This window comes from Tenrec ecaudatus, chromosome 3 (genome assembly GCF_050624435.1).
Source record: "Tenrec ecaudatus isolate mTenEca1 chromosome 3, mTenEca1.hap1, whole genome shotgun sequence".
In the NCBI taxonomy this organism is placed as follows: domain Eukaryota; kingdom Metazoa; phylum Chordata; class Mammalia; order Afrosoricida; family Tenrecidae; genus Tenrec; species Tenrec ecaudatus.
The window spans coordinates 198,203,828-198,219,171 of record NC_134532.1 but is presented as its reverse complement, the minus strand read 5'-3'; the positions used below and the strand labels follow the sequence as shown (position 1 = coordinate 198,219,171).

General features: G+C 50.5%; 1 pseudogene; it reads left to right on the top strand.

The window, feature by feature from the left end:
• Positions 1-10,651: 10,651 nt before the first annotated feature.
• Positions 10,652-11,209, top strand: LOC142442497 (TLC domain-containing protein 1 pseudogene; annotated as a pseudogene).
• Positions 11,210-15,344: the final 4,135 nt, after the last annotated feature.

The following is a 15,344-nucleotide window of genomic DNA, read 5'->3' as shown; positions in this document are numbered from 1 at the left end:
AGACCCTGGGTGGGTCACCAGGTGGCGACTGCCTGCAAGCAAATTCCAGGTCCCTGCTGGGCCCTCCTTCCCTAGGTCCCCTGACCCACCCACCAGCCTCAATTATGGAAATGAGACGTCTTCCTGTCTCCTTCCACTAGCCCTCTTTGCAGGTCCTCAGCCATCATCCCCTCCGGGCTTCAGCCCGCCAGACACCAGCTACTGACTGGGACTCCACACTCCCAGTCGCCTCCGATCTCCCAGTTGCCTGGAGCTCCCAGGTGCACGCTTGCTGTCTTGCTCGCTCTCCCTGCCGCCTGCCGCCCGCTGCCCGCCGCCCAGCCCTGCGGGCCCAGCAGCGAGTAACCAGCTCTGCACTGGCCCCCTCCAGCCCGGCTGGCTGCCAATCAGTCAGGCAGCAGGGGATGCTAGGAAGTTCCACTCCCTGCTGACCCGGCCACTGAGGTGGTGCCGAAAATGACTGAGTGGGGCTGATGATGGCCTGGCAGGTCTGGGACCCTCGATTGCCAGCCTGAGGGGCATGGGGCACTCCGGATGCTACTGCCAGTAATTGCGGGGGGGGGGGCTCCCATCGCGGGAGGCCACGGGGTGGGGACGTGGGGGCCAGAAGAAGAGGGGCAGCTACCACTGCAGATACTCAAGGGGCTCAAGGGGCAGATTTGCTGAGAAATGGGCTGAGGCGGGAGTGGCAAGGCCTGGGGCACCCCAGAAGCACAGCAGATCCTGGGGTTGGGGGGGGGAGGACACGATCCCAAGGGGTTCTTGTGGGGTTGGGGACATGATGAGATGAGGCCCCTCCCATGGAAGGTGTTAAATGAAAAGGAGTCAGGAGAAAGTCACAAGGCTCCCAGATTATTCAAATTTGCTGTATTTATTGATAATGCATTTCATTGCTTCCGCATGGGGGATGGAGGTGGGATGGGGATATGATTCAGCACAAATCCGATGTAAATTTATGGAAATAGGACTGCCGCCCTTGCCGCAGGCCCCTTGCCGCTGGCAGGTGAGCTGAGCGGCCCTCAGCGAGGCCCGGGTGACGCTTGTGGACCAGAGGAGCGGAAAATAGAAACGGGCTGCCCTCGGGGCCACTGGCCTCTCCTGGCGGCCAGGCAAGGGGCTGACCCTGTCGCTCTGCCAGGCTTCTATGGAGGGTGGGGAGAGAGAGAAAAGTCTGGTGAAGGACTGAAATAGAATCACCTCGATTGTCCTCCTGTCGCCTTGCTGTCTTAGGGGAGGGGCTCTCCCCCAGCAAGATGGGCAGAGTGCGCTCCAGGGACAGGGAATTCTCTCGCTCAGGGACCTACAGAGCCAACAGCGTCCACTAGCCCAGGAGGCAAGTACTGCGTAAACCATAGGGATTGGAGGAGCAAGTGGGGGCGGGGCGGGGTAATAAAGCCATTTGATGGAGAGGGTGAGCAGGTGCCATAAAAGCCCCAGCTGGTAGACTCTTTATTAACCATTAGGCTGTCCTTCAGAGTCCTGGGTGTTGATTTTTTTATCGTCCCCACACCCCCGCCCCTTTCCATGTCAAAGACACAGCAGACTCCACAGTGTGACCTCACAGTGAGGCAGGCACAAAGGGGCCTTAGCTGGGTTGTCCATTCACTGCTGTCCAGCTGAGCCCCGGCGATAGTGACCCTGAAGCACGCCACAGAACTGTGCCTGCGGGTTTCCAAGGCTGTAAATCTGTATGGGGGTCGTGAGGTGCAGAAAGCCTCATCTTGCTCCTGTGGAGCTGCTGCTGGGTTCAAACGGCTGTCCCTACAACTAGAAAGGCACAGAGTCACTCACACTGTCACACTGCATCCTGCTTGTCACTGCCGCAGGGAAGGGAGGTCCACGCTTTCAGCTGTGCCCGCCTTTGATCAGGTGCCCTTCGAATTTGACACCTAGTCACCCAGTGGCTGCTATGCACGAGTGGTGTGCCCTGTGCCCTATGTGCCGGACTCCTAGCCCCTGTGGAAGGAACCCCGTGGCACCATGAAGCGCTAGCTGCTTACCCAAAAGTAGGCTGTTTGGACCCCTCAGGGGTTATGCTGGGGAAGAACCCAGTGGTCTGCTACTGTCAGGTTGGACACGCAAACTCCCTACAGGAGAAGCTAGAACCTTCTCACAGGGTGTCCAGAACTGTCACCCTTCTTTGCTGAAAGGGACCCGGGGGCACTGGTGGTCAGGCGTGGGACTGCTAACCTCGCCAGGGGAGGCTGTCTGCTGCTTAAGCACTGTGCTGGGAAACCCCCCCCCCCCCCCCAGTTAGATTAACCAACCACCTTGCTGTCACCACCCAGTCAGTTCCGGCTCCAAGTGACCCTAACGGCGAAGAATGACTCTGATAACTCTTAGGGTTTCTGGGACAGTACCTCGTTACCGGAACAGACATTCAAACCTTAGACCTGGGGATTCGCAGCCAGACACCTAACTCACTGTGGGGCCAGAGGCCTCACGTAACTGATAGACTCTGTCCCGTGGGGGCCACTACAACGTCATCCCTGGGGATGGAATCCCATCTGGGAAAAGGCTTCATTTTTTGCTGTCAGGGAGGCTGTATCAGTTTAGGGTGTGTCTGAGGCCAAGTCAGTTCTGTGGTACAAAAGGAGCCAGTGAGGCACAGAGCAAAGCATGTGTGAAGAGGAAGCCAGATGCACATGTGGGGGGCCATCCAGTGAATGACCCTGGGTGGTCTAGAGAAGCAAAGCCAGTGACCCTCATCGTGGCATAAGAAAGAGCTTTATATCAAGTCCTCATTTTCTATCAGGAGGGCATCCTAGCACAGGCCATCTCAGGTCCCTAACAGGACTGCAAGCCAGGGCCCTGTTCAGACTCACTAGCTGCTGGCTGATGATGCAGAGAGGTGAAGCTGGAAGCAGGGAGATCGCAGAGTGGGTGCAGAGTGCCATGAATCCAAGGTCGGTGGAACCATGGCAGGACCCCGGCAGCTCTCAGGGTTGGACGGACCACATGGGGCTGTGTTAGTCAGGGTAGACTAGAGAAACAAATTCATCAACACGCATATGCATCTAAGAAAGAGCTTTATGTACAAGAGCAATTAAATATTGCGAAAACATCCTAGCCCAGTCCAGATCAAGTCCATAAGTCCGATAGTAGCCCATATGTCCAATACCAATCTAGAGAGTCCTCTTCAGATTCATGAAATATATGCAATGACACTGAATGCAGGAAGATCGCAGGACAGTGGGCGGAAGGTCTTGTGGACCCAGTGGTGGTGTAAGCATTTTAGCACTGGCAGGGTTCTCCACGTGTCTCCTCAGGCTCATTGTTCATGTCTCACAGGGAGTCAGCCTTGTCAGTAGAGAGTCTCCAAGGGAGTGAACCAAGAGAGAAAGAATGTCTCCTGCCTCCAAGGAGGAAATACAAGAATTCCTAGAATCCTCAGGGGAAGGCCCTGCCCAGAGGCCTCATTGGCTGTAACCTGAGGGACAGACTAGACTCCACCCCTTCACTCTTAATCCTCTTAATCCTCTCAAGCCCCAAATTGACACCAGGTTATGTAACTACCACAGGACTGCCCCCGGGGGCAGGTCCAGAGGCCCAGTGATGTCCTAGTAGAAAGAAAGCAAGGAGGCAGAGAGGAAGGCTATGTTCCCAGTGTGTTCTCCTTTACAAAGACCATATCCCCAGGAAGGTGCCATCTTGGGCTGTGGGCAGATTAACAGGTTGATTAACATTCACACAGGGTCAAGTTGACACAAAAGCTACCCAGGAACTGAGGACCACCAGGGTTACAAAAGCAGAACAAGGATCTCCCCCAGGACCCACGGAGAGAGGGACCCTTTTTCTAGAGCTTCTGTGTACCCTCTGATCAACTATAGGACCAGCCTATAGGACAGAGTAGAACTGCCCGTGGAATTTCCAGGGCAGGGTCAGCTCACTTCTTTTGAGGTTCTGGCCACAACTTTCTGGTTCATCCAAACAACAAGCAAACAAACATGAACTGCCTCCCAGTGGATTCGACTCCTAGTGGTCCCATAGGACAGAGTAGAACTGCCCATTCAGGTCTCCAAGGCTGTAGTGGTTGCTGGAGCAGAAGCCTCCATCTCTCCAAGTGGCTATGGTTTCAAACTGCTGATCCTGTGGTTATACCACTCAACCCATAACCCACGACTCCCCCAGGGCTCCTTTCCTAGTGGTCTCATGGGTTACATGTTGGGCTGCCAATCCCAAGGTCAGCAGTTTGAAGCCACCAGCTGCTTGGTAAGATGAGGCTATCTACTTCCTGAAGGATTTACAGGCTCGGAAACCCATAGGGGCAGTTCTACTCGGTCCTATAGGGCGCTATAAAGTTGGAATCAACTCGATAGCCATGAATTCAGTGTTTTGAGAGCTGAATGATTAACTAATCACGGCATCACCTGAGATCTTTGTCTAGCCCCATAAACGGAGAAAATAAATGTCTGTCTTTTAAAGCCCAGCTCCGTGACAGCTGCACTAGGGGACTGAGAGAGTGGCCATTGAATGAGACCAACTCCAGCTCCTGCAGCGATTCACGGGTCTCCGAGGCTCTGGAATGACCCTTCACTATGCCAAATCCTTGCGCAGTTTAAAGATGCCCCAAAATGGCTTTTTGCATGAGCACCCCCAGGACAGAGTGGCCCACTGGTACTCAGTTCTGTCTTCGGCCCACAGCTCCACTCCTAGTCTGGGAGAGCAGTAGTGTGGTTTCGTACCCCTTTGAGACAGTCACCTTGGTCTCAGGGGCAGTGTCCTGCGACCTGGAAACTCATTAGACCAAAACTGTTTACAACTTATTTTTCCCCTTAGATTTTCTCTCTCTCTCTCTCTCTCTCCCTTTTTATTGATTTTCCATTTTTAGCACAAGATTGATCACCAGCAAAATACCAATTTACATACAGATTCTGCTAAACTCAGCATCTCACAGACTTTGGACCTTTTCATCCATAAACCAATTGTTTAAAGAGAGAGTCTATTAACAGAAGGGTCCCCGGTGGCACTCCGGCTGGTCGTCAGGGGACAGACTCGGAAGGCCCACGACCCGGTGTGGGTGCCCAGCTGATGTGGGAGTGGCAGAGCTGGGAAGTCAAGGTCACAGGGGCCCTGTGGGCAGTGGAGAGTTTGCTCACTTCTGTGGCCACCAGCCTAAATGGCTAAGCATGGTCAACTGGCATCTAAGTTTTGTCAAGCGCCTTCAGCAAGTGATTTTTGAATCCCAATCACAGGCCGAAGGAGTGCTAGTGGCGCAGTGGGTGACAAGTTAGGCTGCTCTCTACAAGCTCAGCAGCACAAGCCCACTACTGCCCCGAGGAAGAAAGGTGGGACTTTGGAGTCCAGTGAAAGCTTACAGTCTCCACTACCCCCAGGAACAGTTCTACCCTGTCTTATTGGGTCGCTATGAGTCAGAATCGACTTGATGGCAACCAGCAAATCTGCATGACTATAGGCCAGACACTCTTCACAACCTCCAAACTCAAACTCCCTGCCATCAAGTGGATTCTGACTCATCCTGCTGACCCTACAGGACAGGGAAGAACTGTCCCTGTGCATAGCTGAGACGGTTCCTCTTTAAGGGAGCAGAAAGTGGAGGGGTGGTGGCTTCACACGGCTGACCTTGTGGTTAGCAGCCCAATGTGGGACCACTATGCCACTATGTTCAACGTATGTTCCAAGGGCACTGGAAGGAGAGCTGAGAGGAAGGACAGGGATGTTGTTTATGGTATAATGGGGAAGCAGATATTCAGCAATCATGTAATCACTCATTACCGAGGTGGTAAGTGCTATGAAGGAAGAATGCAGAGTTTCTATCAGTGGAGGACATAATAAGGAATTAAAAAAAGTGTCATTCCGTGCATAAGACCTGGGGTTCCAAAAGCTTTCAGTCATCTGAGACACTACAATTTCTCTTTCTGGAGCAACACAGCAAGAAAAGGAGATGGGGCTATGAGGAGGAAATGGAATGTGTGGCTGATTACCTCCAGGAATAACTGCCTCCTTTCCCATGAAAGCAGAGAACTGGACGGTGCCCGGCTATGGTTGTTGAATGCTTTGGTCAAAGATGCTCTCAAAGAATCCTGATCAAAGGGGGGGAAATGTGGAAGAGAATTTCAAATCCTCACGGAATCTAGAATCTTTGGAGCTGTGGAGACCAGGTGAACTTTTTAAGCTGCTGCCCAGAGAAGAACTTTAAACATTAGCCCAGAGCTAGTCCTTGAAGTCTCTTTTGAAGCCAAACAATACCAGAAAAAGGAAACCAACTCACTGCCGTGGAGTCTATTCTGAATCACGGTGATCTTCTAAAAACCAAATCAACTCACTACCATCGATTCCATTCGGAATGGCTCCTGTGGGTTTCTGAGGCTGCAGCTCTTTACAGGAGCAGACAGCCCCATCTTTCTCCCTAGGAGGAGCTTGTGGTTTGGGACTGCTGACCTCGGAGTTAGCAGTCCAATGAGTGACCATTGACGCCACCAGGGCTCCACTGTGACTCTCCTTTAACTTGACTTAGCATAGACCACCTGCTCTGAGCATTGGGCTGCCTTAAAAAGCCGAGTATCCGAGATCACCTTGACAAAGGCAACTTGCAAAAAGCGACAGGGACAGCCAAGGGGGCAGTGAGTTCACCCTCATGAGGGAGGGGCAATTCCAAAGCAAAGCATGAAAATGATGTACGACGTGAAGCAGGCGATCGATGCACCTGCCGTGAGCGTGTGCAGACAGGTAAACTTGTGTATCTTTTGCTGCGTATATTTTCAAAAACAACAAAAATAAAACAGGACATTCCAAAAAAGAAGCTTCACTTAAAACAAGCTCTAAAGGATGTGTCAACGTTGATTCGACAGCCCGAGGCAGGCCACACTGACAGAAGGGCTAGCATGAGAAGGAGACAGGTCTTCATGAGAAGCGAAGAATCGAGTTCCGCTAGGGACCTTGGTGACCTAGTGGAGGACATCTCTGGGCTGCCAACCACAAAGTCAGCAGGGTGACCCCATGAAAGGTGAGCCTTTCTACCCCTGTACAGATCTACAGTCTCAGAAACCACAGGGGCAGTCCTCTCAGCCCGCTAGGGTCACTATCCATTGGATGTGACTTGGTGGGAGTGAGTTGAGTGGCTGGCTCAATGGCAGGATTCTCGCCTTCGTGTGGGTCCCATGAGTGACCAATGCACGTTCTCTGGGTGGCCCAGGTGACCCTTATCTGCTAACCTACAGCGTCCCCATTGGGCATTGGCCTCATCAACTGCACATGACCTCTTTCAAGTGTTGTAGAGCGAGGATGTCAGCTCGAGGACCCAAGCCATGGTTTCTTCTATCGTTGCATATGCATGGGAAGGCTGGGCAGTGACTCAGGAAGCGAGGAGGAGAGGGCTGTCTTTGAGTTGTGGTGTGGGTGAGGAATACTGAAAGGACCACGGAGTACCAGAAGAACAAACGTATCTGTCTTGGAAGAAGTTCAGCCAGAAAGTTCCTAGGAAGTGAAGACGTGAAGTGAAGTTGAGACTTTAACCAAAATAGAGTGCTTAAGAAGGCATTTCAAAAAGTTCATGGAAACACTGCAGGGAAAGATCACGGACCTTTTCCAGGAACTTTTTGAAGCCCCCGCATACATACAATGGAATGTTGCTCAGTTAGGGACATGATGTCTCGATACATGCTTCAGTGGGGATGGAGCTGGAAGATATTACGCTGAGTGGAATAAGTCGAGCAGAAAAGGGAAAAAAATAGTGTTGTATGGCCTCACTTAAAAGAAACAAGAGAAAAACAAGCAAATGGAACTAAAAGTTTCTTAGCGGCTACCAGAGGGGGAGGGTTCCTGGGAGTGCTGCATTTTGTTTACAGTGACGGGAATCGCAGCGATTAAAATGAGGGTTGCACAGCTGATTGACGTAGTTGCTGTCAGTAAGATGTGCACCTGTAGAATGTTGGATTGGCGAGAGGTGTGTGACAGATACAGCATATAGATATTTACAATAATGACTGAAAAGCTACACACAACAAAAACAACCCTCCCCCCCACACACACACATGTGCACAAAGAGTAACTGCTGAGGCTGTGGGAGTACAACTCAAACCCCTTTGGCTTGTTAGTTTGAAGGTTCAGGGTCATGGCTTTATGGCGAATCCCAGGTTCACAAGCCTAATAGCACGCTCGGTGTTTCTCTGCTAACTCTGAGTGCAGTCCCTGGGACTGGAGTCACCTACAGGAAGGCGAGCCAAGACTCAGAAAAGGAAATGGAATATTTGGGCAGGGATGGGGGACGTCTCTCTGGCTCTTTGTCCAGTTCTTGAACTGTCCATTATCTGTTCAAAACCAAAACAGAAAGAAGTTGTTTGTAGTTCAGTCTCCTTTTCATCCTGGCTTCTGCTCTTAAGAAACTGGCGGCCCATAGGCTTCTTTTCATTTCAGACCGTCTCTGCTACTTTCAGCCAAAGCTGATCTCCAAAAGACCACATCTGCTGCTGTTGGGTCAATTCTGACTCAACCGTGACCCCATAGGTCAAGGAAGAAGCGCCCTACAGAGTTCCCAAGACTCTTCTTTTTTAAAAAACAGAAGTAGATCGCCACCACCACCACTCCTTACCAACCAGTGGATTCAAACTTCCAACCTTTCATTTAGCAGGTAAGCCCTTAACCACTGTGGCTCCAAGACTCCCCAGAGCTAATACAATTCCTTTACTTACACACACACACACACACACACAATCTGGTGTTTTTCTTCTGTGTGTATTTATCACCCATTCTATTAGATAAAAATCATACCTATACACCTCTGAAAGGAGGCCACATGGATTAGTGGTTCTGCATTTGGCTGCTAACTCCAAGGCCAGCAGTTCAAAACCACCAGCCACTAAGAGGGAGAAAGATTCCCATGAAGAATTACAGTCTCGGAAACTCTCCCTTTATACAGGATTGGTCAGAGTCAGCATCAGTTGGACGGCAGTGAGTTCCGTTTTTGATGTGCGTCTCTGAGGGCTCAAACACAAGGGCAATTGTGAGGCCAGTGCAGAACCAGGTGGGGGTTCGTTCTGTTGTGCTTTGGGTGTCGGAACTGAGTTTACGGCATCTGACCAGAACACAATGCTGGGTCAAACCCACCCCACTGTAGAAGATTCTTGGATGACTGTTTACGGCAAACATTCAAAGGGGCCTGGGAAGACCTTCGCCTTGAAAGTAGATATGAGGCTACACTTACAATACTCTTTCTGACATTTAAACAAGGATTTTACAGCCCCCTCCTGAATTTGATCTTTCCCAGGAAGTCCCCTTTTTACGTTGGGAACCCTTTCCTGGCTGAAAAGACCGGTCGGGGACTTCCTGATAGCCTCCGAAAGGGGAAACAGAAAGAATCTGTCTTGCCATTTCCCTCTCTCCTCTCGCCCCGTGTGACAGGCAGTTGGAACAAACCAGGCAGCATCCTTGGTGCGCGGCCTTGATCTCCAACGCTAGACCAAGCTGAATGGGTGTGTTTTTCTCTTTTCGACATTTGTTATGCTGCCCTTTCTCCTCAAGGCTCTCTTGTCCTTCGTGCCCCTAACATTCCCGTTGCCTTCCTTGAAGTTCCCATCAGCACAGCCCTCTGGCCCCATCCCCTTGCTATAACAGCCAGGTCCTGACCCTGATGCACATAGTGCAGTCTTGCTGTTGTTACAGTAACACCCTGCTTCCCCGTTCTCAAATCCAGTTCCACTTACTCTTTTTTTTTTCAATCATTTTATTGGGGGCTCGTACAACTCTTATCACAATCCATACATACATCCATGTATCAAGCACATTTGTGCATTTGTCCATCATCATTCTCAAAACATTTGCTTTCTACTTGAGCCCTGGGTATCAGCTCCTCATTTTATAAAAATACTTTTATTAGGGGCTCATACAACTCCTATCACAATATATAAATACATCAATTGTGTAAAGCACATTTGTACATTTGTTGCCCTCATCATTCTCAAAACATTTGCTCTCCACCCAAGCCCCTGGCATCAGGTCCTCTTTTTTTCCCCTCCCTCCCCTCTCCCCCTCTACCATGAACCCTTGATAATTTATAAATTATTATTTTGTCAGATCTTGCACTGTCCCACGTCTCCCTTCACCCACTTTTCTGTTGTCTGTCCCCCAGGGAGGAGGTCACATGTAAATTCTTGAAATAGGTTTCCCCTTTCCAACCCAACCTCCCTCCACCCTCCCAGTGTCGCCACACACACCACTGGTCCTGAGGGGATCATCCGCCCTGGATTCCCTGTATTTCCAGTTCCCATCTGTACCAGTGTACATCCTCTGGTCTAGACAGACTTGCAAGGTAGGATTTGGATCATGACAGTGGGAGTGGGGGGAGGAAGCATTTAGGAACTAGAGGAAAGTTGTATCTTTCATTGTTGCTACATAGCACCCTGACTGTCTCTTCTCCTCCCCAAGACTCTTTTAGCCAAACTTGGTGGCATTAAGCAATGCGTGGTTTTCTGGTGGGTCTGGGACTGCTCAGCCGGCTGCCTCTTTGTTGGCGGCCTCCGCCGGAACGGCTGGGACTGGCAGTCCTGTCATCTGAAGACTCTTCAATCATATTTCTGACACCTGGGCTGGGAGAACTCCAAGATTAGACCCTTGGCTGGAGTGCCTGCACGTGGCCGCTCCGTGCAGTGTGCCTTCCTCACAATATGCCCATCTCAGGGAAGTATAACTCCTGCTACCCCCGCCTCGCCCTGCCCTGCCGCTGCTCCTGGGTGCCGCTGACCTTCCGGGCGCTCCTGGACATGCCCTGTCGCCTGCCCCTGACCGCTCACCTGTGTGCAGACTTGGCACTGGTACAACCTGCTCATCTCCTTGGCTCACACAGTAGTTTCTGGGGTCTGGGCTCTGCTGGGCGTATGGCGGACCCCCGAAATGCTGGCGGAAATTGAGACGGCAGGGTCGCTTTCTGGGTATATGCCAGTCTGCTGCTCTGTAGATTTTTTTCCTCCACAACACAGTGGACCTCGTGGGCAGCTGTCAGGTGGGAGCTATGGAGGAATCCCTTGTCGGTCATGTCAGCCCTGGGAGATTTCTTCTCAGGACTCTCCTGGGGCAGCACCATCCTCACTGTCCAGATGATGATGAAGATTAGCTAGGCCCAGGATCATCTCCGGATGGAGTCAGCAAGGATGGCAACCTGCCCACAGGTTGCCTCAGCTGTCTGGCCCCACAGGCCTACCTCACCTGTTTCTTCCTGGAGGACACACCCAGAGGAACCTGGGCACATTTTTAAAAATTTTAATTTTAATGAATCCTTTTACTGGGGGCTCTGACATCTATCATAACATGTACACGTGGACATGTACAAAGGCTGGCATCAACAATTTGGTCCCTTTGAGGTTCCCTCCTCTTTGTTCCCTCCCTCAGCCACCCTCCCACCCTCACGAACCCTTAATATATTATGTATTCTTCTTATTATTTATACATATCCTAATTGTTTCATTGGGAGCTCTTACAGATAAGATAACCGGCTCAACCAGATCAAGCAGTATCGCACAATTGCTGCCACCGTCATTTTCAAAACATGTTCTTTCTTCTTGAACTCTTGGATATCAGCTCCCCTTGATCCCCTCCCTCCCCCTCCCCCAGGAACCCTATTCTTGCATTAGGATAGTTAGCTTTTTACTGAGCATCCCGCTCATGCTGGGGGGTGATGAGTCTCGTGACGTCTCCTACCTCCTCTGCTCCGATTTTGCCCCAAGCATGTTCCCAGCCAGAAGCACAAAGACAAACTCTTGACTGAGAGACACAAGACTCGACTCCTGGCAAGCCCAGCACACGCCTCACCTCACACCAAAAACTGGGACTCTACCCCAAACTGGAGTGTGTGTGTGTGTGTGTGTGTGTGTGTGTGTGTGTGTGTGTGTCCAACGGACATCTGCAACTACTGAAAACACTATGAAGGCATGCGCACACACACACACACCAGTTCAAAGCTCTGTGTCCAGGTATTCCCATGACAAAGCAGACATTTCCTGACCTTTCATGACCCAGCCTCAAAAGCCACGCCTGCTCATCCCGGCTGCACTGCATTGGGTACAGGTTACCACCCTTTGCAGACATGAAGCGGGGGCCCAGAGTCCTCCCTCAACGGGGGAGTGTCAAGGTCACACAGTAAGGGGTCTGCACAGAGTGGAAGAAAGTTTTGGAGGGTGCCTTTGGGAAAGATGACCTGCCCCCTCCAGGAAGGTCCCCCTGACCCAGCAGAGCGGATTCTCAGATGTTCCCACGGCCAGATGCCCCTGTCCTCCTGCTATGCTCTGGGGGTCAGTCAATCGCACCATTTTCCTGACCAAGGGTCTCTACGTTGTGAAAAAGAATCGTGGAGACAGAAGGCAAAAAGCCAAATCCCGTCTGAATTGCACATTCTCTGTCTTACAAATGCAGCATAAATATATGTTTTCCATAGTGCTCGCGGAGCAACCAGCTGCATTTATTTGCGTCCAAAAATATGGAAAAATTCCAAGCTATAAGCAATAAGGGAAGGCGCTCGAGCAAACGACTCCAACTTCTGGAAGTATGCGTCTCCGTAAAAAGAGCTGTAAGGTTGATTGAAGCAGGTGCTGAAACCTTCCCCTAGCCTGAAGTGTTCCGCTTACAAACAGCCCTCTTCATAGCTGATGACTGCGTCCTGCAGCTAGTACTTCTCTATTTGGTGAGGCAGTCAAATGCTTATTAAACTTTCTCAACTAAATCAATCCACACCCCCACCTCCAGTCCATCTCCAACAGTCTCTCTTTCTCTCTCTCTCTCGCTCTCTCTCTCTCTCGCTCTCTCACTCTCGCTCTCTCGCTCTCTCTCCTCGCTCTCTCTCACTTCCCACGAGTCCTTTAGCTTTTCTCACTGTCTTTGTTTTTGATAGTTCCTATAGAGCGCAGACTCCTAGCAACCTGATGTATAAATAATGAACAAAAGGTTGCCTGCTCTTGCTCCAACTTCATGGTCCATTTCTCCGTCTATAACACTGAACCATTCAATCTAGAAGACTCATCTTCCAGCACGTCACTGGACAGTATTCTGTTGTGATCTCTGAGGGTTTCATGATTTGATACAGGAAAGTAGATAGCCAGGCCTTTCTTCCTACTCTGTCTTAGTCTGGAAGCTCTGCTGGGACTATTCATTATGGTTGGCCCTGCTGGTCTTTGAAGTACTCATGGCATGGCTACCGACATCATCAAAAATCAACAAACAAAAACCCAAACTCACTTCTCTGAGGTCAATTCGGACCCGTGGTGATTCTATGTGACTGGGTAGAACTCTCCCTGTGGGTTTTCAAGCCTGCATGCAACTCCTCACAGGAGCAGACAGCCTCATCTTTCCCCTGGAGAGCAGCTGGAGGTTTCGAACTGTTAACCTCTCGGTTAGCAGCCCAACACATAACTGCTGCACCACCAGGGCTCCATTACAGCATCACAGCAACTTACAAGCCACCACAGTCAGACAGACAGGTAGGTGGTGGTACCTCGTCTAAGACTCAGTTTAGGAATAAATCGCCCAAACGGTGCATATCAATAAAGTCTGTTCTGGGGGTACAGAAATGATCCAGGACAGAGGGCAAGGGGCTAGGGAGCTGCAAAAGCAGATACCTACACGTTATCTGAGATTATGGGTCATACTACAAACCTTTTTTATTGCCAGGGGGTTGACAATGGGGCGGGGTGGGTGGAGCCAACACATTTGGGAACTTGTGTCTTAGAATGATAGGACCAAAGAAATGTCATAGAGCTTCTCACCCATTGTCCCTTCTGTCGTACACAAGTTCTGGTCTGGAAATTTGAAAGTGTCAGGCAATGCACTGGTCCCTACACTTTGGTGTGAAGGAAAGAATCCTTTGCAAAGCTTCAATTACATCGTTATGTTTTTGCACATAAACTTGGATTCTCTAGAAGCTCAGGTAAAGCTTGCTTTGTAGTGAAAATTCCATCAGCAATGGTGATCGTTTTAAGAAATGAAGAAGCCAAAATGCCATCCACTGCTTCCGATGGGCAAAACAACATTCTAAGGGCCTTTCTAGAAACATGTGCATTTGACACACCAAACAAGAATCCAAGCCAATTGCCTTCCAGTTGACTTGGACTTCTGACAATCCCACGTGTCAGAGAACTGTGCTCCCTAATGTTTTCAAGGATCTTTTTTCGTTCACTGTCCATCTTTCACATGCAAATGAGTCCAGTGAACATGCCATGGCTTGAGTCAGGTGCACCTTAGTCCTCAAAGTAACATCCTTGCTCTCAACACTTCAAAGAGCCCGTGGGCAGCAGATAACCCAGTGGCATACCTCCTTTCATTTCCAGACTGCTCCTCCCATGCGCCTTGATTATGGATCCCAGTAAAATGAAACCCTTGACAACTCGCAAGGGTCAGAGAAGAACGGACACTGGGATTATGGTCTGGGCGAGGCGTATGGAAAGTACCATGGATCTGCCTGAAGAACAAACCAATCTGTCTTGGAGGAAGTACAGGCAGAGGGCTTCTTAGAAGTAAGGATGGCAAGGCTTTGTCTCCGTATTTTTGGACATGTTATTAGCAGAGACCAATCCCTGGAAAAAGACATTGTGCTCAAAGTAGGGAAAGTTGAGGGAGGGAGGGGGGAAGAGGAAGACTTTCTGGGAGATGAGTGGATGCAGTCGTTGCAACCAGGGGCTCAAAGCTAACAAAGATCCTGCAGATTGCAGGCCTGGGCAGTGGTTTTTGCCCTGTAGTCCATAGGGCTTCTGTGAATTGGGACTGACCCGACAGCGCCTACCAACAGGAACGAGAGATCTCCGCATTTGCTCCAGAGCTAAGCCTTGAGTGGGTCTGCTTAAGAGCAATCAGTGCCCGGGTGTGTGGGAAGCTCTAACACTTGTGTCTCGGTACTTATTCGAAAGGCCGAGGGGGAGCAAACCGGTATGGTCCGGCCCCCGGTGAGTTTCAGTGCCGTAGTCTGGAGGAGAACTTGGTCCCTTTGCAGATGGCCTGAATGTTCTACTTTGTGAATTCGGTGTCCTCCAAGTGGTCCAACTCTGCTGACTCTAAAGAGCAGCCCACTGCCTCGGTACTGTTTTCTCCTGTGAGCATTGGCCCACGGCAGTGGGTGAATGATGGGCTCAAGGAGGGTTCTCAGAGTGAGGTTGAGCGATTTCCAGGGAGCTCGGGCAATTTTACAAAATCCTTTCTTCCTCCTAATCATTGCCCCCACCATCACTATCATTTCCATAATCATCTTTGTAATTATTTAAACTGGAAAAGGAGCAGGGCACCTACTTAATAAAAAAGTGATGGAGAAAAATAGAAACGGAGGATCCAGGTGATTGAATATCCCTCTCTCTGAAATTCACATAGTATGTGATTACTGAGAGTCTGAGGCATTGGACCCCAACACACTT